Source organism: Schistocerca piceifrons, chromosome 1 (assembly GCF_021461385.2).
Source record: "Schistocerca piceifrons isolate TAMUIC-IGC-003096 chromosome 1, iqSchPice1.1, whole genome shotgun sequence".
Classification (NCBI taxonomy): domain Eukaryota; kingdom Metazoa; phylum Arthropoda; class Insecta; order Orthoptera; family Acrididae; genus Schistocerca; species Schistocerca piceifrons.
The window spans coordinates 138,458,627-138,485,300 of NC_060138.1; positions in this window are offsets into that span (position 1 = coordinate 138,458,627).

Here is a 26,674-nt window from a genome sequence, read left to right on the forward strand (position 1 = left end):
GAACCGGCACACCTCCAAGCAACCTTGGCGAGCATCCCACGTGACAGATTGATGTCACTGATTGCAAACTCTTTGGCTGACAGCGTTAGTGAAGGTACACTATAAGCTAATGGGAAACTTTCGACTGATACTGTAGAACACCAGTGTGCAAAGAGAACTGTTGCTATTTTGTACGAGTAGGCGACGTATGTTTCTGTGTATCAACAATGAGCGATATCATCACGATCATCATCCATCTTGCGTAAGCAACCAGCTTTTAAATTTAGTGAAGGTGAGAGGAGCAAGGTCGAAACATTGAATTCTGTCTTCTGAAACGTTCAAACTTACATGAGTGCCTTTCCACTAACTCGTTGATAACGACAGCTGGCGAGGAGATGGGAATGGCTGTGTGCCAGACCACAAAAAAAACAGAAAACATAAACTGATTTTATTTTACAAGTGTAAAGTATATATTCATACATTCTTAACAAGCAATATTTGACAAGCTCAAATGAATGCATTTATTTATCACAGCCCAATAAAATCAGTAATAAACATTTTGTATTTCAGATTTAATCCATATTAACTTCAGATTTCAAATCACGACACATCATTCAGATGGTTCCGCCTCAATGTAAATTTAATAAAATACATTTTGAATTCAAGTATTACTAGAAAAGGTGGAGAAACATCTCACTTTCCAAATGTTCTAATTGCTAATGCCAATACTAACTAATAAAGCATTAACAAGCATTTAGTAAACATAGCAGTTAACACCTATAGGCACAACAGATCATAGCAGGCAATGAGTAACAATTAAAACAATGTGAAATATAACATTTGCCGAAATGAGAGGAATGTTACACGAACTATCATAAGTAGGTGATGGTAGTTTGTTTCTAAAATATGATAGCTCAAGCTACTTCTATAAAATGAACTATACGAATAGTAAAATTCTAATACTGTCTTGGCCGCCTGTTGGTTTCAAGAGACTAATCTCCAAAACCGCAAGATGAATTTTCATAGGGTTTTCACAGTTATCTTGAGCGTAGCTTCCATCAAAATGTGATGGTGGAAAAAAAGATATCGTAGGTACAAAGACCGAATCTTTTCGAACAGTTGATTCATCAGATAATTTTAAATTTTACAGATATTGTGGTGTAAATTTTTATCTCAAACCACTGTGTCTGGCTGTCTGGACACGTTAATCTACAAAAATACCAGACTAATCTTCACTGGATTTTCGCATATAACATGATTGTAGTTTCATTTCATTAAGATCGGATCACGGGCAAAAATAAATCATAATTTAAATTTTTATCTAAATTCGTCAGCTCAGATTGGTAGTTATGATGATTATCTCATGATGTGATCATCATGATGTAATGTGGATAAGAAACAACGGATGACGCTGTTAGTTTCGTAGCACACCAAATAATCGGTAGATGACATTGTTAACTTTTTTTAACACAGTGACAGTTGTATTTTCGGGAGTTTACATCAGTGACAAAACTATACACTGCCATCTTATCTTCACGAATACAAAGTAACAGCTAACTAATTTTACTAGAATATACAGAATTGCCGATTTCACTTTGTGCATTATAATGTAATAATATTGCTTTGTTTCTTCGATAAGTTTCATCTATATTTGTTTCTTCTCCTGTAACAGTATTTTGCATCAGTGACAGAAGTAGTTTCGGAAGTTTACATCAGTGATAGAATTAAGCTCAGCAGCCTCATTTTTACGAATGCAAACTAACATTGAATTTACTTGGCTATGATCTAAGGAATTACTGTTGTTGCTTTGTGAATTAAACTTAACGAGAGTGCATTGCTTCTTTCGAGCGATTTTATTGATATTCGACACAAGGAAAAACTATAGTGGCGGGCACGAAAGTAGAGTCCTGAAGGTCACGGCCGCTGCCTCCCACCAGCAGGGGCTGCAGGCTGTGGGCTGTGATTCGCCAACTTCTCGGCTTTGTTGCCATGTAGGTACCGTTAGAGGAGCGGTCGGTCAGAGCAGCTGCTGAAAGCTCAGTGTTACCGTGCTACATCGAGTGTTCACGTCTGATCTCAGTGTCTCACTGTCTTTAGAAAGGTGCTTTGACGTGTGTTCGGTGGTGAACAACAAGGTAGGAGCAATGGCCTACTTGTAGTACTCATCTGGTCGGTGTGCATAAAGGGCCGAAAGACATTCATAAACAATCGAAAATTATCATATCTAATGTACTCAAGTTTTTTACTGATCTGGCCAACAACGAAGAAGCGAGGAATAGCTTAAATTTTGCGCAAACTCATAAACTTATTGATAAAGCATGTGGTGTCTCCAAGTCAACTGTAGGCCGTATTAGCAAATCTGTGTCACTGGCAGAATCTCCAAACATGAATGAGTGTTTCGATTCTCCAAGAAAGGGATATGAACGTGAACATAAATCAACCGACTTTAATGATTTTAACAAGGAGCTCGTGCGTAGAACTGTACTTGGATATTACGACAGAGGAGAGCATCCAAATGCTAAAAAAATACAGGCAGACCTCCGTGAAAAAATTAATTACTCGGGTTCAGACACCTCCGTTCGTCTTCTCTACTCCCATGGTTTCCAATTCAAGAAATGTAATGACCGAAGCAAATTCTTAACGGAATGCAGAGACATTGCAGCAGCAAGAGCGAAGTTTCTGGGTACAATGCACTTCTTGCGTGCTGAAGACACCAGCCCTGTAGTGTACTTGGATGAAACCTGGGTTTCACAGAACCACACCAATAAGTATATATGGCACGCCTCCAAAGGAAATGGTGGTTTGAAAGTGCCTACTGGTAGAGGTGACCGATTAATCATCGCCCACGCTGGTTCATTAATCTCAAGCTTCATACCAGAGGCCAAACTTGCTTTTCGTGGTGGGAAAAGTTCTTACGAATCTGATTATCATCCAGAAATGAATGGAGAAATTTTTAAGAATTGGTTTATTCGACTGTTGTCTGCGCTGGACGAAGGGTCAGTTATAGTGATGGATAACGGCAGATACCACTCCATTAAGACAGAAAAGCTGCCACATTCAAACTGGCGCTAGACAGATATTATGGAGTGGTTAAAGAGAAAGAATGTTTCATTTTCAGTCGATGTAACTAAGGCGAACTCCAAGGAAGAAATCGTAGGTGCCAAAAAGACTTACGAATTAGATAAAATGGTAGACGAAATGGGACACCATGTGGTACGTCTACCACCGTATCCAACTGAATGATTTGGGCCCAAGTAAAACGAGAAGTAGCGAAAAGAAATACTACTTTCAAACTTCCTGATGTCGAGAAGCTAACACACGAAGCTCTCGACAATGTTACTCAGCAGGACTGGGAGAGGTGCGTTAAACATTCACCATCGTGGAATCTGTGATGATACACCTGGCTGAAACAAGCGACAGTGAATCTGAAGACACGAAACCAGAATATCTTTCAGTGTAGGTAAGTGTCGTCTGTGTAAAAGGCTGACTTGATTTAAATGTTTGCCTATTCATTTCAGTTATAGAGGACATACTGCGAATGTTTTTCCTTTACAGTAGACGTCTGATAAATTTATCCCAAGTGGTACCGATTAGTTTACTAGACGGTAACTGTCAATTAAAATAAGATTGTCAATTCTGCATTAATTAACAACAGTTTTTCCTAAAAACCAGTATCGAATGTCTTTACGTTCGGATATAATCTTACTGCATTCAGTTTACTTGTACATTCGAAATTTAACTCCTTTTTATCAAAGAAGGATTTACTGGCTGTTTCTTAATAAGGATAATGCAGTTCATAAAATGACAAAACGTTGTAGTGCTTCTGTATCGACTGTGCAGTAACGTCAGAACAGTCCCAGCACCTATTCTCATTCTCCGAGAAGAGCGTAGAAATCTATGATATTTAACAACTTTTACAAAAAGCTAGGACGTAGAATTGTATTACTTTAGTATGACGGAGGGTAGTACCCGATGGCTACAGAAATACAGGCAAATGTCCATGATAAAATTGGTTATTCTGGCCAGTTACTTCAATATACTGCCTTCTCCGCCCACTTGGTTTTTAATTCTGAAACTGTAATGATGGACGAAATTTGTAACATAAGACAGGGACATTGCAGTAGAAAGAACGAGGTTTTTGTGTACCAAGCAAGTACTGCGTGCTGAGAATAACAGGCTCATAGCAATTTTAGATAAACTTTACGTTTCACAAAACCTTTCGAACAAATATTTTGCTCCACTTCATTTAAAATATTGGCTTCAAAATAACTGCAATTACTTCTGCTTAGCGTATATTGGCGTTTTGAGTAATGGATGCAATGACGAAGGGTATGTATTAGCAGCCAGTAAAATATTTTCGGGAAGTAGGGAATATTCTCAGTCATACTAAAGCGAGCCGTCCGAAGAAAAGTCTTGGCGACGGTGTACGACTCACGCGCTACTGCGCACGGAATATCGCGGAGGTAATTTGCCTCTGTACGTGATACGATAAAATAATGATATCTGAAATGTTACCAAAAATAATTTTGTAGTTTTCTTAACAACTTCCATCGCAGTCCTACAGAACTAAAATTAAACAGCGAAATTTTTCGCTACGCAGTCGGCACAGTTACGCACCTTTTATAGTATTTTATTTTTTTATCTCAAAATACTTTTATGTTTCCGAAATGAAAGACGCAGCATATGCATTTGTAAACTTTTAGGCTGTTCATATTTTTTTCAATCCAATTACATAAAAAATTGTTTTCTTCCAAAAGTTCTTGTAACGTTACTTTTCACTTCTTTTCTTTTCCTAGCATCTAGAGAGAATTTTCATTTGGAAAGTACTCCATCATATTCTAGACTAAAATTAGTATTTCACAACATCTTTTTTTGAATTTTTACTAACATTTGAAGTTATCACTATAAAAAATTGGCAGTGCTATAAGAGATCACCTTGAAGACCTATTTTCGTGCCAGCCACTATAATTAGTTAAATTTTCTTTGTGATTTGGTTGGCTGCTCATTGCATTTAGACTTCGTTTTGTTTACGAATAACCCTTAACGTACGAGGTGACTTTTCTGTAACGTATAACCCGAGGTGGAGTCTCTGGGACACCTATGTTTAAACCGAGATTTAAGGCGAAAATCATACGGAATTTTTAATTTATGCTATATAACATTTATTTCCACAATTAATTAAGTGTTGTTTAAATGCTTCTAGTTTATTTGATTGCACTAAGCAAAACATGCAGCATTTTACTATTTATCACACAATAACACATAATTTTATGTGTTTATTTTAAATAGTACACATAAATGGACTGTTAGAGTGCACAATTTTACATTCTGAAAAATTGTAAAATATCTGTAACATACAAATTTCCTTGTAGAACTAAATTCCAGGGTTTAAATTTGCACATAAAGATTCCAACCGATAGCTATAAAAAGAAACTCTGTCAGATTTACATGAATTCCTGGTAACTACTGTAGCGTTGCTCTTGGGGGACAAAAATAAAAAGAATTGTTACTTTTTTTTTTTAATGTCGAAAAAGTGAATATTTTGGTGGGCCACTTGGCAACAGAATCAGGGATTTATTACGCTATTATAATAACATACGTTGACCATTAAATACCTGAATAAGAGCAGGATATTGATATATATATATATATATATTTGAGATCGCTCGGAAGAAACATTATCATTTCTGTGCATTTTTATAGTCGCGATGTAGTCATACCCGGATCAACACTAAGGGACCAGAAGATTTATAGACTTTAAAAGAAATGCAACACTACACGATTAAGAAAAAAGTTGGTTCAGAAATAATAGGAAAACAATAATGTTCCTTCTTCCTCATGCTGCGTTCGGCCCATCAGCGTGATCGTAATTTCTGATGATGAAGTAACACAAAATAATTAACAGTTAAGTAAATAAGGAGATGGACTCATCAAGGTTAATTTACGAAAATAAGCACACTTATCTTTAACACACGTTTTTTTTTTAATGCTACGTACCTTTTCATATTAAGTTACAATAGATGACCATTGTGGTTAAATACTTTATACATAACAGTCAAAATGTTCTCTTGATGCTGTCTGTTCGTAATCAGTTACCAGAAACTACATGCTTTCTGATTGACAAAATAACATTTATCATTTTCACTCAATATTTTCACATAGAATATAAAATACAGTTGCGGAACACAGCAAGTCTGCGTCCACCTCTCATGGAATACAAACAGTAAAAGGTGAGGCGCGAAAAGCCTCATTTGTCTTGAAACAACGGAATTCTTTTTTTATACCATTAATCGATACATGTACATAGAGATTTACTGGCACCGCGCAAGAAGGGCAAAGATAAAGAATAATAGATTCTGTCGCTGCTATGCGATGATTCATTTCTTTTACTTTACAATTGTTCGATAACTTTAGGCCATCAGGCGTTTACTATTGAGCGTATATCAATGTTTGTGAGGCGAAAATTACTAATATTACACTGCCTCCCATGAGGAGGGAAGGAATACCGAAGGTATTACTTTCATCCTCATGCCCATTGGAATATTTGTAATTTTCGGATGTAACATACAGGTTATTAAAAGTTTCATTTTATATTCATTCCATAATAAAAGAATTAACGTTTCAATTTGTAATTACTGACGGTGGATCATTGTGAATTTGTTCTGTTTTCTATCAGTGTTTGCATGGATTCAGTCTATCTTGATGATTCTTAAAATTAGGGCTATAAATACACATATTTACAAAATTTATAAGGAAATAGAGTCACACTTCATTTTTCATCGTTGCAAAAGTAATTTGACTATCACAACTGGTACACAACTTTCTGTTTTGACAGTATTCATTACATTATCATCGTCTTGTCGATTGATTGCCTTGTCCGTCGTCGCACTTAATTATACATTTATTTTCGTCGCACATACACTATTTATGATAGACTTGGATTGTAGAGCGGCTACTGGTGATGGCTTCGAAAAGGAAGTCCATATCTTTCACTTTCAGGGTTCGAGTGTGGCTCTCCGAATTATTTCACATATGAAACAGATAAAATGTCTTATATTAGAATAGCTTACAAAACTAATTTTATATACATGTGGGATGGGATATAGGAAGGATCGGATCCTTTGACGTATTTTCGTGTGCTTATTTTCATTCGTATCGTGACCTTTCGTTAAAGTTTACATTTCAACAGTGTTCAGAGGTGACCTTGTAACTTGTCTCTGTGTACAATCAGTCATTATAATAATTACGTTAACTTCTCTATTTTAGAGTCTCTCGGAAGGTTTATGATACATACAAAATGTTTTCAGTACTGGGTGTGAATGTTTTTGCTACAGAATGTAGCGCACAGCAACTGTGTTGGCGGTTGAACGTTTACATTATTTCGGCACGTGGTGGCTGTCCGCCTCCACTGTTGCCTGTTGCGAACAATCTTGAAATTCAGTCTGTGCGCGCGCACGTGACCGGAGCTTTCTTGCAGAGCGTTGATTTCGCGCTTGAGGTGCCGTGCGTCGCTTTTGTTCGGCGGATCGTGGCTTTGTGCTTTTTTAGATTGCTGGAGGGAGCTTCTGCCACCGAAACTGCCTCACATCACTTCCTGTCCACTATCCAGTTACGGATTCACAGGTAAGTGGTAGCTACCGCTGCAACTGCATGTGTGGAATGACACTGATTATTACACACTGCACACATCAACGAAATTGTTCACACATATGGTGCAGTATAATACTGCCACTGAAAACCGTCGAACTTTAAAACTTCACTTGCACTGTGGTGAGCGTCTGCGGGAACGGTGTACTAAAAGAAATTCTCGCGTCATAACATCACACGGTGTTTACAAGTTGATTTACTTACTAATATTTACAAGAGTTCATTTAAATCGATAAATAATCTAATTGACCACTTTGAATCAAAACAATTGTTTCTTAATTAGTCTTTTTTTTATTTAAGCCTACGGTCACAGGTAGGCTATTATAAGTACTTTTTCTTTGACCAAATCCATTCCAATCTGCTTTACAAATTAATTTCATTCATAGTAATCTTTATCACGCTTGCTTATTCATTTTGTAGGCCCAATACATTTTTTTTTAGTGCTCGTCTTATTTAGTGACTTGTGAGGGGAGCTTCATTTATGTCAAAAGTTTTTCTCGTATGTGCTTGTACTTAAAGAAAGTTCGAGGACAGATTTGAAAATAGCAATTCCGCCTCTGAGTTTCGCGTAGAAATACAAACAGTCGAAAAAAGAAAGGTGGGAAAAGCGGGTCTACTCGCTGATCGTCGACAGAATTTAAATTACTCCTCAACCAGGTCGAAAATTTAATTTACCTTGCGCATTACAAAAGCAATATGCGCGTCGCGAACCTACTCATTTTTATATGTAGTGCCTCACTTCCTAAGCACACGTGCATCTTTACAAGTCGATCCTGAGGAGTGGATAGGATCAAGGATCTTAAAGGATTTGCACTTAGGAAAGGGATTCAATAATCACATAATCACAGAGAAAACAATAAATATTGCAGTGCACACTTAAAATAAAATCTATCACTTCAAGCATGTATATCTAATATGTATCTTGCTGCAGCTTGCTTACTACTCTTTGCTCATTTCTTAGACTAAGTCAAGTTTATGCATTACGCATTTGGGTATTAATTATCATTTGTATATATAAGCCTCTCACTAGAGTGTTGTTTGCTGCTGTCGCTACCTGTGAAGCTTGGGCGAGATCCTTATTCTATGTGCTGCTAGCTTGTGAATTTGCAGTATCGCTAATGCTCAATAGTACCGTGAAGTTGGCATAATAAACCATGTTACTCATATCTTCTTTGACTCAGCTTGTTTGTAGTCTAGACTCATCTTACTTTGCGTTATATAATAAACTTCCTTTTTATTCCATCACGCTTTTACTTAAGGTTAACGTCAGGCCTTTTTAGAACAATTGCACTGCGTTATCAATCTGTTCATGCTTAATCCTAGGTATCTGTTCACTTCAAAGAGATGTTATTTTATCGCTGGCACAGCACTGTGCTGGAATTTACAAGTTAAATCTACCGACTGTTTTACGCTAACAGGTGGTGCCTTATTTACGTCACCTTTGAAAATAGGGAATAACCTCATGGAATCGAATCTTTTCTTACAACTTTCCTATTTTGTCTGGACGTTTAAGTATTTCCTTTTAAAACAGGTAATTAATTTGCCCTCGATTAAATTTCACTTACTAATACTAAGCACATATAATCATCATTTTCATATTACTATTTAGTGAGAGAAGTGCATTATTCGCTCCTTCCTGCTCATTCTCAAATTACTATTTAGCGAGAGAAGTGCATTATTCGCTCCTTCCTCTTTCCTCATTTTAGTACCTCGGGGCTAATTAATACCTCTCGAGTACATCATTTTCCTTACATACTAACTTATAACTAAAATTGAAAATCGCCTCTAGGACATGTCCTCCTGTTTACATAAATATTATTCATGTAAATACTTGTCTGCAACTTATTCTGTATTTTATTTTCCAGACGCGTTGTTTTAATACACAAGGTTTCCTTTCAGCACCGGTTAACGTCCGTAGTCAGTTCAGTTCCGTTCTTGTTACTCATTGGTTAATCCTGATCTCCAATACCTTAGAATTTTCTTACAGCTTAAATTAACTTAATTCCTGGCGTTATAAAATTTTCTTAAATCTTGATGGTGGAACAATCCTTTGATTTTATTCGTGGCAGGGTCAGATAACAAATAGCTACCAATGTGTGGTTTCCTCATTATCACAAAGGGACCTTCATAAATGTGTTGCCACTTACGATTCTTCTTTAACAACAGGGATGGACAATAAAGGACTCGAATAAGGTGAATGAGATACTTCTATCACATTCCAGCGTAACATTTTCTTGATCTCGCACTTGACAGCTTCGCGTCTCGCATATGGAATGGAATAGCTTGTTCTACAGTAGGTTGAATGGGGCAGGACATCCATTCGATATTCAAAGCCTTTTATTAGTCCAGGTTTCTTAGAAAATACTTGAACGTAATCTGTTAACAAATTGTAAAGCTCATTCTTCTGTTGTTTGGATAATTCAATGGACTCACTAGCTTTACCGTATAATTCATTCTGACCGGGAATTAGGTCTTTATACTCATCGTCATTAACACTTTCAAGATCTGTCATGTCTTCTGTCTGACTGTACTGTTGTCTTTTAGTCCATGGCCGTACTGCTATTTGAAGCACCCCAAAGTTTGTCTTCACCTTACTTCTTAACAAATTTACAGTTACTTGTTGCTGGCTCGCTACTAGAGTACAGATTCCACACTCGATGTCAATTTTAGCTTTCGTCTGCCTCAAGAATTCCATACTCAGGATACATGGCACCGATAGGTTTTTAACAATAAGAAAAATGCACGTTACTGAAATAGACTCTATCTGGATTTGAAGCTGAGTCTGAAGATTTACACGTTGTGTTAGTGGACCAATTGCTCCCGATATGGTGCAACCTTGAATTGGAAGTGATAAAACTTTGCATACAGAGGATATTTGCTTAAATAAACATAAAGATAAGACATTTATATTAGCTCCTGTATCTACAATAGCTGTTACAGGTATGTTGGCAATTGATACCCTTATGGAAGCTTGAACTTGTTCGTCCCATACGTCATCATTGTCTTTCGTCTCAGTGTCTGCTACTAGATCATCCCGTAAGTTTGTCTCTTTGTCATACCTAATTGCTTTAATTTCGTGTGGACTAAGGGACAGGGTGCCCCCATTCAAACCTGCAGCATCCTCTAGGAGGCTCAAAGGTGCTGCTTTTAATTTTCCGCTCGACGCTTACTTTCCTGCTGATTTATATTTCTTAATGTTTCTTCCGTCTGGAACTGGTGTTGGTTTTGTGGTACGAACTCGGTTGCGCATAATAAATTTGCGTATTATGCGGGCGTTTAGGCTTCAGAGTTCCCGAAGGTCCGTTCGCTTGTTGCGTGAAGTGTATATTTTGTGGCTGAAAGGTATTTTGCTGTGGCTTGTGTTGATTGTAACCGTTACTGAAAGGTGTACATTGGTCTCCACCTTGATTATGCCATTTATTTCTTTTCCACTGACGATTTGAATCGTAAGACTGATCGTTTTGATAATTACCGTTGATCGGTTGCGTGTTTCCATATTGCTGGGGCTGTGTGCTATAATGTGTATTTTCGTACTGAGGTGGTGACGAATTATATATTGGATTGTATCTCTGGCCGTTATTGTACTTATTTTTGTATTTGCTGTTGGAGTACGTAGTGCGTTTATTTTTGAAACCGTTGTGGGGTTGGTACTGGCTGTCGCTGTGACGCGCTTTCGCTCGGCCACCATTGTTGCCTGCGTATTCTGTATTGTGCTGGCCGCCTGCACTGAAGTGGGCGTTGCCAACATCAACTCTAGCGTCCTCGTAAATCAGATCTAACGAGTCTAACACAGATAGGAAAGTGTCCGTATCGTCCTCAGACACGTTTACTAACTTTTCTCTGATCGCAATCGGTAGCTTAGTTTTTAGAATCATAATAACGTCTTTGGCGGTGATCGGCGAATCCCAGAACTTGATTTTCGCTAAATACTTTTCAAAATATCTTCTCAAACTACCGCGCTTACTGTTAAACACTTCGGCGTTGTAAACCTCTTTTCTCAGGCGCTGCTGCACACCAGAACTCCAGAATTTAGCTAAAAACATCTGTTCAAACTCTTTGTAACTTTTACAAGAGTCGACCATTTCGGTTCCCCATAAGGCAGCATCGCCTACGATAAATCCACTAACAAATTGAATTCGCTGGCGGTCACTCCAGCTACTCGGGAAAATTCCTGAAAAATTTCGGAGGAACACTATAGGATGAATTTCTCTTTTCTGTGGGTGAAAGGTCGGAAAAATACGATGTTTGATCACGCTTTCCTCCTGCATCAAACTGACAAAAGTGGATGGGCTGGTAGTCTGGTTAACTTGTGCTTCTATAGAACTATGAGTTTGAGCGTTATCAAATGGTGAACGGTAATGTACCTGCTGTTGTTCATTACTTCGTGGTGAATTATTCCAGTTTCCTGACACGGGAGGTGGGGAATTTTCAACTTGACATTTTAGTGTACGAACTTCATCAACTATCTGTTGACGCCATTCAGGTAAATCTTGAGCTAACGCTCGTCTTATCTGGCCTAATTCTGACATCACCGTGTCTCCTGTTTTTCCAGGGGCTGCCAATATTTCAAAGGTCATGTTTTTGACAGTTTCCCTGAGTTCGTTCTTGACCTTGTTTTCTATGAATCCGTCTTTGTTTTTAATCCACTCTTGGTAGTGATCAGACAATGCTTCAGCATGTGCCATAACAGTATTCTTTATTTGGTCCTCTACATTAAGAGTCTCAATCTGTTTCGAAAGATCATCAACAACATTCTCGATCGTGTCTACTGCGGTTTTAACTCCTTTGACCTCATCAGAGATTGCAGTATAATCTTCTTTTAAGGTCGCAGCTTGTTTTTGATATTCTATCACTTTTGAATTTATCTCCCCCTTGGCTGCTTCGATTTTTTCATCTAACCGTTTTGAAATATCCTCTATTTTTGACTCTACTTGTGTGTCAATTTCTAGCCTCATGATCGTGATCTGACTGCTGATTTGGCTTTGGACATTACCCAACAGGGTATTTAAATCAGCTGTTATGTCTGCCTTTAGTTCGGCCTTTACCGAATTTAACCGTGTATTTAGGTCATTTATCTCCGTTTGCAGATCTGTTTTTACTGAATTTATGTCTGTTTTTACCGAATTTATTTCTGTTTTTACTGAATTTATGTCTTCTTTTACTGAGTTGCACAGATTTGTAAGGACCTGATTTTTATTATGCCGTCTTTCGGCCTTCTCTTTTTCTTCGCGGGCCTTTTCATCTAATTTTTCCTGCTTTTCACGTTCCTGTCTTTTCGCCTCTCTCTGTCTTTGACTTTCGAACTTGCGTTCCATTATTGCTTCGATCATTGCAGCCAAGTCATTTTTTTCAAAAGCGGGAATAGTTTGCACACTAGGACCAGCTTCTAAAACTTCGGTCGAGGCTGCTTCTGCCTCCGCTCGTGTACCGATCGCGCGTGATCGTAATGGATAGTGAGGTCCATTCGCATCACCGCTGTCGTCTGGTTTTGTTTGTGTCCGCTGTTTACCGTCAGCCATGTTCATGAATTATTTGTCAAACGTCAAAATGCTACAGATATTGTTTGTCACTGCCGTCAGTCGTTTGTCTGTGACGTAGTGCTATGGCTTACTGGGACCTAAGATAAAATTTTAACTCTGGGTAACAACTGACGTTCATTTACGCCAAGAAGACAAGATGGTTCCTACTAATTACAAACAAATGAAATATCACACGTTTTACCAGTTTTGAGCGTAGTTATCCGCCATATCGTAATTTTTTTTATGCACTGACAACAATGGTACACTTTCACTGAATTTAACTACATAGGAATGGACTATGGACAAATTGAAATAAAGCTGTTTCAAGGCAAGGAAAGACAGGATTACGTTCTGATCAACTCGAAAGATGCTACGTCACTACGAAAGCTTGGCTACTGCGTATAAAAATTTGACTTACTATGGCTGTCTTGATAATGATACAGCTGGATACTCGCGTTTTTTGGTAATTTCATCAATCGTTCTTCTGAATTAATTAAAAGGTTTTCCCACTTCTCTTTCTCGGTTGAATTGCATCCACATGAAAAAATGAAACAGTTATTAGAACAAGCAAAGAAAATTTTTTTTTAAACACATACATGAAATGATTTTTTGATCAAGTCCCTGTTCGGGCGCCAAGTGTAGCGTTGCTCTTGGGGGACAAAAATAAAAAGAATTGTTACTTTTTTTTTTTAATGTCGAAAAAGTGAATATTTTGGTGGGCCACTTGGCAACAGAATCAGGGATTTATTACGCTATTATAATAACATACGTTGACCATTAAATACCTGAATAAGAGCAGGATATTGATATATATATATATATATATTTGAGATCGCTCGGAAGAAACATTATCATTTCTGTGCATTTTTATAGTCGCGATGTAGTCATACCCGGATCAACACTAAGGGACCAGAAGATTTATAGACTTTAAAAGAAATGCAACACTACACGATTAAGAAAAAAGTTGGTTCAGAAATAATAGGAAAACAATAATGTTCCTTCTTCCTCATGCTGCGTTCGGCCCATCAGCGTGATCGTAATTTCTGATGATGAAGTAACACAAAATAATTAACAGTTAAGTAAATAAGGAGATGGACTCATCAAGGTTAATTTACGAAAATAAGCACACTTATCTTTAACACACGTTTTTTTTTTAATGCTACGTACCTTTTCATATTAAGTTACAATAGATGACCATTGTGGTTAAATACTTTATACATAACAGTCAAAATGTTCTCTTGATGCTGTCTGTTCGTAATCAGTTACCAGAAACTACATGCTTTCTGATTGACAAAATAACATTTATCATTTTCACTCAATATTTTCACATAGAATATAAAATACAGTTGCGGAACACAGCAAGTCTGCGTCCACCTCTCATGGAATACAAACAGTAAAAGGTGAGGCGCGAAAAGCCTCATTTGTCTTGAAACAACGGAATTCTTTTTTTATACCATTAATCGATACATGTACATAGAGATTTACTGGCACCGCGCAAGAAGGGCAAAGATAAAGAATAATAGATTCTGTCGCTGCTATGCGATGATTCATTTCTTTTACTTTACAATTGTTCGATAACTTTAGGCCATCAGGCGTTTACTATTGAGCGTATATCAATGTTTGTGAGGCGAAAATTACTAATATTACACTACATTTTTCTTATCTCGGTTTTAACAGACGCTTTAAGTATTTCATTGAAGAAAGAGACAGATCCACATCACCACTTTCCTGGTTCTTCCTTTGAATGAACCTCTTGTTTGATATCAGAACTGTCATCACTGGCTGATGTAAGATCTTCGACTTTTTCTTTCATTTATTGATCTATATCACTGACACCTTCCTCCATAGATCGAATAAAAATTTCACCAAACTCGAGAAAGTTAAAATGACACATTCGTGTTATACGGTACCGTACTGAAGAAAACAGGTACGTAGTTCACGAAGCGTGGTCTAGGAGACTCCAACACCTATCAATAACAGGTATCAACAATAAACACGGAAGGCGATAACGCAGCCGACAGCAAAACAGTGTAGGCTTAGCAATTTAAGGAGGGTAGGGGGAGTATAGAAGCATTCCACCACAACTGGCCTTGAAGAACGAGTTCCAAAATTTTCGCACGGTATGAGAGACCATACCTCGTGAGTTTAGGGTTAAAAATGTCTAGAAAATGGTCAAGCCCTTTTGAATACACCAGAATAGCTAAAAGACTGGGGATATGCAGACTCAAGAGTCCAATGAAGATCGAGAGGCAAGACTTCCTGCGCCTCTCAAACGTCAGGCCTTAGCCTGCTGTTTGGAAACTCCTTCCGAAAGCAAGACATGACGTAACTCTGATAGCGAGTGTCACGCATTATCTCGCACCTTAGAAGCTTTCACTCACAGAGAAAACTGCTGGAGTTCTTAGCATGTTTGCACAGATACCACATTCTCTCTCCTGCGTTAGTGAAGCCAACAAGCCTTTCGTTCTCGTTCTACTTTAAACACAGTATACAAAGAAGCTTTCTGTCAAAAATACGCCGAAGTTCCAAAGAAACTGTTATGGCAAGAGTATTCAAACACAGAGATGTGTAAACAGACATAATACAGCGTTGCGGTCGGTAACGCCTACATAACATAAGTATCTGGCGAAGTTGTTAGATTGGTTACTGTTGCTACAATGGCAGGTTATCAAGATTTAAGTGAGTTTGAACATGGTGCTATAATCAGCGCACGAGCGATGGGACACAGCATCTCCGAGGTAGTGGTGATGTGGGGACTTTAACATACAACCGTTTCACGAATATACCATGTATAATAGGAATCCGGTAAAACATCAAATGTCCGACATAGCTGCGGCCGGGAAAAGAACCTGCAAGACGGGTGCTACAATGACGGAACAGATCGTTCAACGTGACAGATGTGCAACCCTTCCAAAATTGCTGCATATTTCAATGCTGGGCCATCAACAAGTATCATCTTGCGAACCATTCAGCGAAACATCATCGGTATGGGCTTTTGGAGCCGAAGGCCCACGCATGTATCCTTGATGACTGTACGACTCAAAACTTTACGCCTCGCCTGGCTCTGTCAACACCGACGTTGGACTGTGATGACCGGAAACATGTTGCCTGGTTGGACGAGACTCGTTTCAAATTGTATCGAGCGGATGACGGTATAAAGGCATGGAGAAAAATTCGTGAATCCATGGACCCTGGATGTCACCCGTGGGCTGTTCAAGCTGGTGGAGGCTCTGTAATGGTATGGGGCGTGTGCAGTGGGAGTGACATGGGACCCATTATACATCTAGATACGACACTGACAGGTGACACGTACGTAAGCATCTTGTCTGATCACTTGCATCCATTCATGTCCATTGTGCATTTAGACGGACTTGAACAATTCCAGCAGGACAGTTCGATACCCGACAGGTCCAGAATTGCCACAGGGTGGCTCCAGCCACACTCTTCTGAGTTTAAACACTTCCGCTGCCCACCAAACTCCCCAGACAGGAACATCATTCAGCATGTCTCGGGAAAAGATTTCAGACACACCGCTTCCCAGAACTGACACGAAAAGGCCTCATACGGTGGCATAAGGGGAGTCAATGAAACCACGTCTTTTCTGGGGCTGTTGATTCCCGCACATTTCACGGCCATAATTGACAGTTCTTCGTCCGATGAGCGACAGGGCGACATTCTTGACAACCTTTGACACTGCTGACGCTTTCAGAGGTGTCAACCCGTGTCTATGGACAGTGTGTGTGTCTGCATCCCCGCCCCTTTGGACTGCAATACTTGCCAATGTAATGTGAGGCCGGTAAAACGAGATTAATTCAAACTTATAACAATGCAACCCTCACCGCTCGAAGAACCATATGTCAAGCCGAATAATACATTCAATCTACACACTTAGGTGCCCATCAATACGCGCACCAAGCTCCGATGAGTACGCCGCAATGATCCTCCTTTGCCTATGAAATGCGCAGACGGGAATAGCGGACGAACTTACGAGGTGCATTCAAGTTCTAAGGCCTCCGATTTTTTTTTCTAATTAACTACTCACCCGAAATCGATGAAACTGGCGTTACTTCTCGACGTAATCGCCCTGCAGACGTACACATTTTTCACAACGCTGACGCCACGATTCCATGGCAGCGGCGAAGGCTTCTTTAGGAGTCTGTTTTGACCACTGGAAAATCGCTGAGGCAATAGTAGCATGGCTGGTAAATGTGCGGCCACGGAGAGTGTCTTTCATTTTTGGAAAAAGCCAACAGTCACTAGGAGCCAGGTCAGGTGAGTAGGGAGCATGAGGAATCACTTCAAAGTTGTTATCACGAAGAAACTGTTGCGTAACGTTAGCTCGATGTGCGGGTGCGTTGTCTTGGTGAAACAGCACACGCGCAGCCCTTCCCGGACGTTTTTGTTGCAGTGCAGGAAGGAATTTGTTCTTCAAAATATTTCGTAGAATGCACCTGTTACCGTAGTGCCCTTTGGAACGCAGTGGGTAAGGATTACGCCCTCGCTGTCCCAGAACATGGACACCATCATTTTTTCAGCACTGGCGGTTACCCGAAATTTTTTTGCTGGCAGTGAGTCTGTGTGCTTCCATTGAGCTGACTAGCGCTTTGTTTCTGGATTGAAAAATGGCATCCACGTCTCATCCATTGTCACAACCGACGTAAAGAAAGTCCCATTCATGCTGTCGTTGCGCGTCAACATTGCTTGGCAACATGCCACACGGGCAGCCATGTGGTCGTCCGTCAGCATTCGTGGCACCCACCTGGATGACACTTTTCGCATTTTCAGGTCGTCATGCAGGATTGTGTGCACAGAACCCACAGAAATGCCAACTCTGGAGGCGATCTGTTCAACAGTCATTCGGTGATCCCCCAAAACAATTCTCTCCACTTTCTCGATCATGTCGTCAGACCGGCTTGTGCGAACCCGAGTTTGTTTCGGTTTGTTGTCACACGATGTTCTGCCTTCATTAAACTGTCGCACCCACGAACGCACTTTCGACACATCCATAACTCCACCACCACTTGTCTCCTTCAACTGTCGATGAATTTCAATTGGTTTCACACTACGCGAATTCAGAAAACGAATGATTGCACGCTGTTCAAGTAAGGAAAACGTCGCCATTTTAAGTGTTTAAAACAGTTCTCATTCTCGCCGCTGGCGGTAAAATTCCATCTGCCGTGCGGTTCTGCCATGCCTGGGGCATATTGACAATGAACACGGCCTCATTTTAAAACAATGCGCATGTTTCTATCTCTTTCCAGTCCGGAGAGAAAAAATCGGAGGCCTTAGAACTTGAATGCACCTCGTACTATACCATCTTCCACCAAATGCGAGCGACGAGCTTCTAAGACATGTAAGTTGGTGTAGTAGAGAATTTTCAGGCCTACTCAAAGTCATATTCTACTTCGGGAAGTGCTCGTAGCATCTACGTGACACACGACTGACAGCTGTTGTCCTAAGATGGTCAACCTGTAGTTATCAGTTGTAAACGACTGACAGCGATGTGATGTGCAGAAAATGTTCAAATGCGTGTGAAACCTTATGGGACTTAACAGCTAAGGTCATCAGTCCCTAAGCTTGCACACTACTTAACCTAAATTACCTTAAGGACAAACACACACACCCATGCCCGAGGGAGGACTCGAACCTCCGCCGGGACGAGCCGCACAGTCCATGACTGCAGCGTCTCAGACCGTTCTGCTAATCCCGCGCGGCGGTGATGTGCAACACTGGTAATTTGACGCAGTGGAGAGTGCGCATGCCCCTGGTGGAATGCAAAGGAGGCGGTTGCTTAATTACGCAGACAGACGGATTATACCACGCTATCGATTTGGTATCAAAGCACGAGCCATTCGTAAGTAATTTTAAACAAAAATATCAAAAGTAGTTCGTTTAAGAGAGATGTAAGACAGAGAAGGGGAACAGATAATGATGAGGTTCGCAGACGCTTAGACTTTTTGGCTATTGTAAGAAAGAGATTTGTTGGCAGAAGTAGGTAAGATACTTAGCACTTACTATGGCGTAAGGAGAAACAGAACAGACATGAAGTTGATGAAGAGTAGTACACGTAGAAAGGAAAGCAGCCATTTGTTTATCATCAAAATTGGGTACTACTGAGTAGTGGAAGAAGTGAAAGAATTCCCCTACCTAGGACGCAGTACTGCACATGATGGCTATATCAAGAAAGGTATCATAAGTAGGTTGGCATACGATTTCTTTACTAAAATATCTGTTCTAAAATGAGAACGATATTCCTGAACGTGTACGGCTAGAGCACGTACTAGTACAGAAGTGAAACGTGGGCCACCTAAAATCCAGAAGAGAAAAAACTGAGCCGGCCGGAACGGCCGAGCGGTTCTAGGCGCTACAGTCTGGAACCGCGCGACCGCTACGGTCGCAGGTTCGAATCCTGCCTCGGGCATGGATGTGTGTGATGTGCTAAGGTTAGTTAGGTTTAAGTAGTTCTAAGTTCTAGGGGACTGATGACCTCACAAGTTAAGTCGTATAGTGCTCAGAGCCATTTGAACCATTTCGAAGATAAAACTGAGGGTGTGTGAAATATGACGCTAAGAAAAAGTTTCAAAAATTAGGAGGAGGAATTGATAAATATAGAAAGAATAGACAAGGGAAGAAGCCCATGGTAGACTCTTAGCAAAAGAAGCGACAGGTTACTGGTACTTCTGCTACGACCTCTGGGAATAATTAACATGACGCTTGAAAGAGTAGTAGTGGTAAGAAATTTTAGAGGCAGACCAAGTCTATAGCATGCAAAAGTATTACATGGGATATTTATACTGGAGGTAATATTGGAACTAGAAGAAAAGAGTCTGTAATTATATGCCTGAAAAGCAGTATCTGTCGAGGTATGGCCTCTTAATTGTGACAATAGTGGAAAGAATTCAGTGATGCAGGATTCACAACATACATATATAGGCAGATGGAAATCCTCGAGCAGTCTAGAAGGTGAGACATCAGGATCGATTGAGGATCACTGAATGGGAAGGAATTTTAGGTAACAGACTCATAGGGTCATACGCTATACTAAGAAGTGTTTTGTATGACCGATTTCTGAGTGATGAATTACCAGCACTATTCCAAAATGTGTCCTTACAGAAAGGCATTAACCGCATTTATTCGCTCTCAGAGCAGTTAACATTATCGACTTTAACGAGTCGTATTAGTTCAACTGTGCGATTCATTCCTGTAGCTAGACTGAAGTCATTTTTGTTGATTATAAACAAATTTGACAATTATAATCTGTTGTCACGTGCCTCAAATTAATCATTTTCATTTGTTCGCTTCTTGTAAGTGTGTTTGAGAATTATTTCATCAGCTTTTCATCTACACAAATTTAACTGGCACATATCTAAATGAATGATCTTCAGTATACTTCAGTATTTGATTGTCAGATTATCATTTTAACTTTTGCTGTACACAAACATACAACGCAATTAGCGAGTGCTCTCCTACTTGATGGCGATTGAGCCCTATGTGAACAAAGCCAGTGGCAGGGAATGAATACCACTCATGTGGGTTCGCCACGCTGACGCAGTTCCTTAGACACCACCCTACTTTCTATGGAGCATACGACAGTACCACATCATAGCGTTTCATGGGCGATTGATTGGTCAAGACGGTCTGGTACGCGGTCGCCCAGTTCACTGTAATCCAATGAAATTCGGACTACAAAGAGCTTTCAAGGCATTGGCGTACGTCCAGCCTACCAGCTGCAGGAATTACTGGGGCATGTAACCAACGCATGTGACTTAGTTCATATGGATCCGTGTGCATTTAAGAGTGAGTGTTATTCATTGGGAAGAGGCTACAGGATATCTTAGGATATGTGGCAAACATATGCAGCACTGCCTACAATTTCGACATCTACACAACAGACAGTTGGGAATGTGATGATTGGCCCACAGCTCAACAGCTATTGATTTCTGGACATATCATTACAGGTAACTTTCTCCTACTTTTGAAAAATACTACGCCACCTTGTGGAGAATGCTGTGTATAATAGTTAAGTATAAATGAGAAGATTAACACAGAAAATAAGGAGATAGGGGCAGCATCGAACTAACCAGATGACTGATGACTGTAGTAGTTGTGGTCTTCAGTGTGATGACTGGTTGGATGTATCTCTCCACACTAGCTTATCAAAGTGAACGCCTATTCACCTCTGCATAAGGTCCATTTCAACCAGTTAACTGTGCGTGAGTCTCTTTCTGCAATTTTCACCACCCAGACTTCCCACAGATACTAAACGGATGATTTTTTGATGCCTCTGTGCGAGTCCTATCAATCATTTTATTCTGTTTATCTATGCAAAAACGTTATGACTACAAAGGAAAAACGGAAAACTTCCATTACTGTAGGCTCTGTGTCATATTAGACTGGAAGTAAATTACCTATGATTTAGGGAGAAGGTCCAAACACTTGCATAAACTATTACCACCTTAACATCCTCCCAATAATTCTAATATGCGGCCGGGGGTGGGAGATGCGCCGCTGTTTTCTTGTTGGTTTCACATGTCTCTAATTAGCATTTAGCGTGCAGGGGAGCTTTGATATCACACAATACATAGCATTTTTTTCTGAAAATTCTGAGGAAATTCTTTAAATAGGTCTGTGGATTTTCACTGTAGGCAATAGCTTTAAGAAGATAGGAAATTCTCATCCTCTTTTATGGTTCCATAACTCTATTCGTGAAAACGGAACCCATATAGGACCACTTTGTTATGTCGAAATTAGAATGAAATTATTACCTTCAGCTGCTGACGGACGTTGATATATATCAACGGGGACACGTGAAAACGTGTGTCCCGACCGTGACTCGAACCCGGGATCTCCTGCTTACATGGCAGACGCTCTAAGTGTGTCTGTAAGTCTGTTCGACAGTTAAGACCCCTTTTTATCAGTAAAAATAAATGGAAATGTCGTGTGGCTAGGGCCTCCCGTCGGGTAGACCGTTCGCCTGGTGCAGGTCGTTCGATTTGACGCCACTTCGGCGATCTGCGCGTCGATTTTTATCAGTAATAGGTAGATATATCAAGCTGAAATTTATGTCACATATTAAGGATGACAGTCTCTTGGCGCTGTGAAAATTGTACTTCCAGTGAAAGTGTACGACCAGTTACGTCACCTGTCTCAATACTAGCAAATTTACTCATCAAAATGAACAATTTCACATTAAAATTAAAAAGACTCAAAAACTGTTAATTTGTAAGTATACCACATAAATTATTTTTTGCCATTCGTTCTCCACAACCTGTCTGTCTGTCTGTTAAGATAGCATTTTCTCATGTGAAATTTATGTCAATCTGTGATCCCCTGGCGGTGTAAATAATTTAACACAAGCTAAAGATACAGCCAAGTACATCACACATTTTGATACTTGCAAATGCACTCATCAAAGCCCATAGATGACGTATCTACATGCATATCAAGCCTGATCTAGTGAGGAAGCACTTGCCTGGAAATGGAGTCACTGCAGGATCAAATCTTGATGTAGGTTTCTTCTGTCAATCATCTGTGGAATCGCCAAAAACAACATGTAGTTCCGATTCAACATTAAACTGGGGACCCCATTTCCCTGGTTTCATAACTGGAGTTGAAGAGTGACATGTTTACTGGTGAAAGATTTTGGTGTAAGTACCCAGTGCAACACTTAACAAGTTTATTCTGCAACATTTTTTCCAAAGCATCCTCATGCAGAAATAACTGTGTTGATGATAAACTTGCTCACTAAACCACATGGACACAGTGTAACTCTCAAAGAGTTGGAGAATAGAAAAGTTTATCCTGTAAAGGTCCAACTGCTTTCTACAGCCCCCTCATAATTACATCTCATATTAAATAATGTCCACGTACATTGTTTATTACTGGAGTAACCTAGTCACTGGACGAGCAGCCAAGGATTTGGCAGGAATGTCATTGAGACCCAAGGCCGAGCGGTCCTGGCGGGGTCGCCTGTTTCCAGCCTGCCGCCACGCCAGCATGTGCGTCCTCTTTACGAGGCCGCCGGCCTATAAAGCTGTCGCCCCACCTCGCAACGACCCCTGGACGGAAACCAATTAAGAGAGCGGCGATTACAGCCTAAAGAGCCGCCTCTTGTACAAACATGCTCGTAAATTGACGGCATTTGCCGCGAGTAACACGGCGCGGCCGCGTGATTATCCAATTATCAAATTAAGTGCCGCGAGGCGGCGGATGATGCATGGAGAAGAGACGCCCGTTACTGGCGGCCATAAAGCATCCGCGGCTTTCGTTTCGACCCGAGTGTGATAAATGTACGAAATGGATTTTACGAGATCGCTCGACGGCGCCCATCCTTAAGTGCAGCTTTTAGAGGATTCGTCGCCGCTGTCCACAGGCTGACTTGCTGTGATTGCTCTTGTAGTACTGCTGTTACGAAGACGAAGGATATATTACTATGGCATTCTCTGTAAGACTCTGAAGTTACGGGTTTGAAAGTGAAGTGCAGTTCATATTTAAGTGATAGGTTTTGATCTAAACATAGAGAATGAGGCTTTGGACCAGCGGAAATTTTCTTGTTGTTATTTCATTGACGCTTTCAGTTTGACATGTAGTTTTTAGCGAGAGTTCTGGTCTGCCAAAACTATGGTTGTGGTACACTACACAAATGATGCAGTGTTTATTGTTTGAGATTAGCCAAACCCTCTGAGAAAATGCGCACTAAACGCATTCCTTGTTATAATCTACCTGCATGATAGAGATATGATCCACAAGTCGTAGAAAAATATTTTGAAATACTGCTAGAAAATGCAGCAAACACCTCCAGTCACCGTATCTAAATCCCAGAGGCCAAGAATTCACTTGTATGTTGATTGAGATTCCATATTTGTATTATATTTCATTCCCAGAAATACAAATGACGGAAAAAAATTCTGACACAAAACCAAGTGAGTTGAGTGTCAAGGAAGACGTTCTTATAAATGAATGCCGTTGACACAGAAAAGACTAATATTTCGTGGTAGTCCTGTGAGTATGCTTTATTTTTGACGATGTGGACAGGTAACAATATTTATCTGTAAGCGTATCTGACATAAATTTAATCACACCCAGGTATCACCAGGCTAAAATGGTTGAAATGTCTCTGTCCTTTGCGACTGTACCTAACTGTTACTGCTACTGAGATGCTCTTTCTATTAGCATACAATACGAGAAAATCACAGCGTCGAGCCAAGCACGTACGCTTTCATGGCCCACAGCTGATTCGCTGCAAATAATATGTAGCTGTGATCCTGCAGTCAATTAGTCTGTGCACTGGCTTTAATTGCGAATTACTAAATTACACAGAAATACAAAATGAGAGATAAATGATTATTTAATAAGAAAGGTTATATTCTAACGTGTATAAGTGATTTATACAATGGAGAATCATGTTAAATGGAGAGCAGTGTGGTGATCACATGCCCCTCTGCCGGCCGGAGTGGCCGAGTGGTTCTAAGCGCTACAGTCTGGAACCGCGCTACCGCTACGGTCGCAGGTTCGAATCCTGCCTCGGGCATGGACGTGCGTGATGTCCTTAGGTTAGTTCGTTTTAAGTAGTTCTAAGTTCTAGTGGACTGATGACCTCAGAAGTTAAGTCCCGTAGTGCTCAGAACCATTTGAACCACTGTCATTCTACATAAGAACATCTCAAAAAAAAAAAAAAAAAATGGGAATAGTCCTACGATATTCATTTAAAACACGGACAGAGACTATCATTATCAAACTTAGTTAAGTTACGTTTAGAGCGTTATGAAAATTGTAACAAAATCCTCGAACTAAATGGTTATCAAGGATTTGTGAAAATCAAGTCAATTTCGTGATCACAATACATGAAATATTTATCAGCTCAAAGCAGTTCAGAGTTCAACTTGACACAAATTGTCACACGCGATACAAAGAAGAGTAGCTCATGCTCTATCCTCAGTACCTTAATAGAAGCGGAATAAGTTAGAGTTCTACTCTGGATCGTATTCAGACCTGTCGAAATATAAAGTCCCCTCAAAAGTTGGAGCATTGTAACGGCCGTCCACCGCTCCGAATCAATCACCTATACGTTTGAATCAAGAAAATTACCATAGGTGGGTCTGCCTTTTTCAAGCACTCGACACCAAGTGCCCAGAATCCCTCCCTTGAACGCTTCATTCTAGAAGTCCCAGTGTCCATTTGACTTCTGTAGAGTTCCGCACCTTTTCTGCTTTTCCATTGATTGAAGGCCATACCCATCAGAAATACATCAAGCCATAATTTGTCTCAGTTTGGTCTGCAGAACATCCGTGTGGGCATCCATGGATCCAGTGGAGTTATTGCAAGACACTATGACGGTCAAGGCCTATCGTGCACTGGTTGTAGACCACGTACACCCTTTAATGACGATCATGTTTCCCGACGGCAGTGGCATTTTTCAACAAGATAATGCGCCACGCCACAAGGCCAGGAGTGTGATGGAGTGGTTCGAGAAACGCAGGGGCGAGCTACGATTGATGTGCTCCCCCCCCCCCCCCTTCAATCGACAGATCTGAACCCATTCGAAGACATCTGAGATGTGTGTGAAGGTGTCGTCAGAGCTCATCCTTCCCCTCCCATGATTTTACTGGAATTGTGTGTCTTGTGTGTGGAGATGTGCTGCCAATTCCCTCCAGCGATCTACCACGGCCTCGTTGCTTCCATGATACAACGCATCGCTGCTGTTATCCGTACCAAACGTGGACATATCGGCTATTACGCAGGTGGCCGTAATGCTATGATCATACAGAAATGTTTAAAATACGATAACTTTTACTTTGGTGCGAATGGGAAACCCTGGAGGGAAAACGACGTGTCTTTCACGAAACGCTGTTAAACAAATTAACCAGTATTAGCGGCTGATTGCAGGGCTATTCTATTGCCGCAATTTCGGTTTTTGATCGCAAGCATAGGATAAGAGAATAAGCATTCTTACAGGTTCATGTAGATAATCGTTTTAGCCATGTGTGATAGCCGCGCGGACTGAGGAGTCTTGTCACGGTACTTGCGGCTCCCGACGTCGGAGATTCAAGTCCTTCCACAGGTATGGGTGTGTGTGTGTTGTTTATAGCTTAAGTTAGTTTAAGTTAGATTAAGTCGTGTGCTAGCTTAGGGACCGATGACCTCAGCAGTTTGGTCCCATAAGACCTTACCACGAATTTCCAGATTTGAACAATCATTTTCCCTCGCTCCATTTTCCAATGGAACAGGGAAGGGAATGGCTAGAAGTCATAGAAGGAACTCCTAGTATGGCTTTCGAGGTACGTATGTAGACGTAGATTCTACTCTAGTGTGAAAAGTTCTAGACTACTGCACTGGCTATGATCGGGTACGCCTGAGACTGTTTAGGGCTTTCCGAGGCGCAATTACTAGGACCGCAAGAGTTCACAGTACCGAATGTGATGAGGGTTTAAACACAATCTCTGAAAAAATATATGATCTCGTGAGACCTTTTAGGGTCAATGTAGAGAATCAATATTTCTCCTCCTGTATACACAAAAAAGCAAGACGGA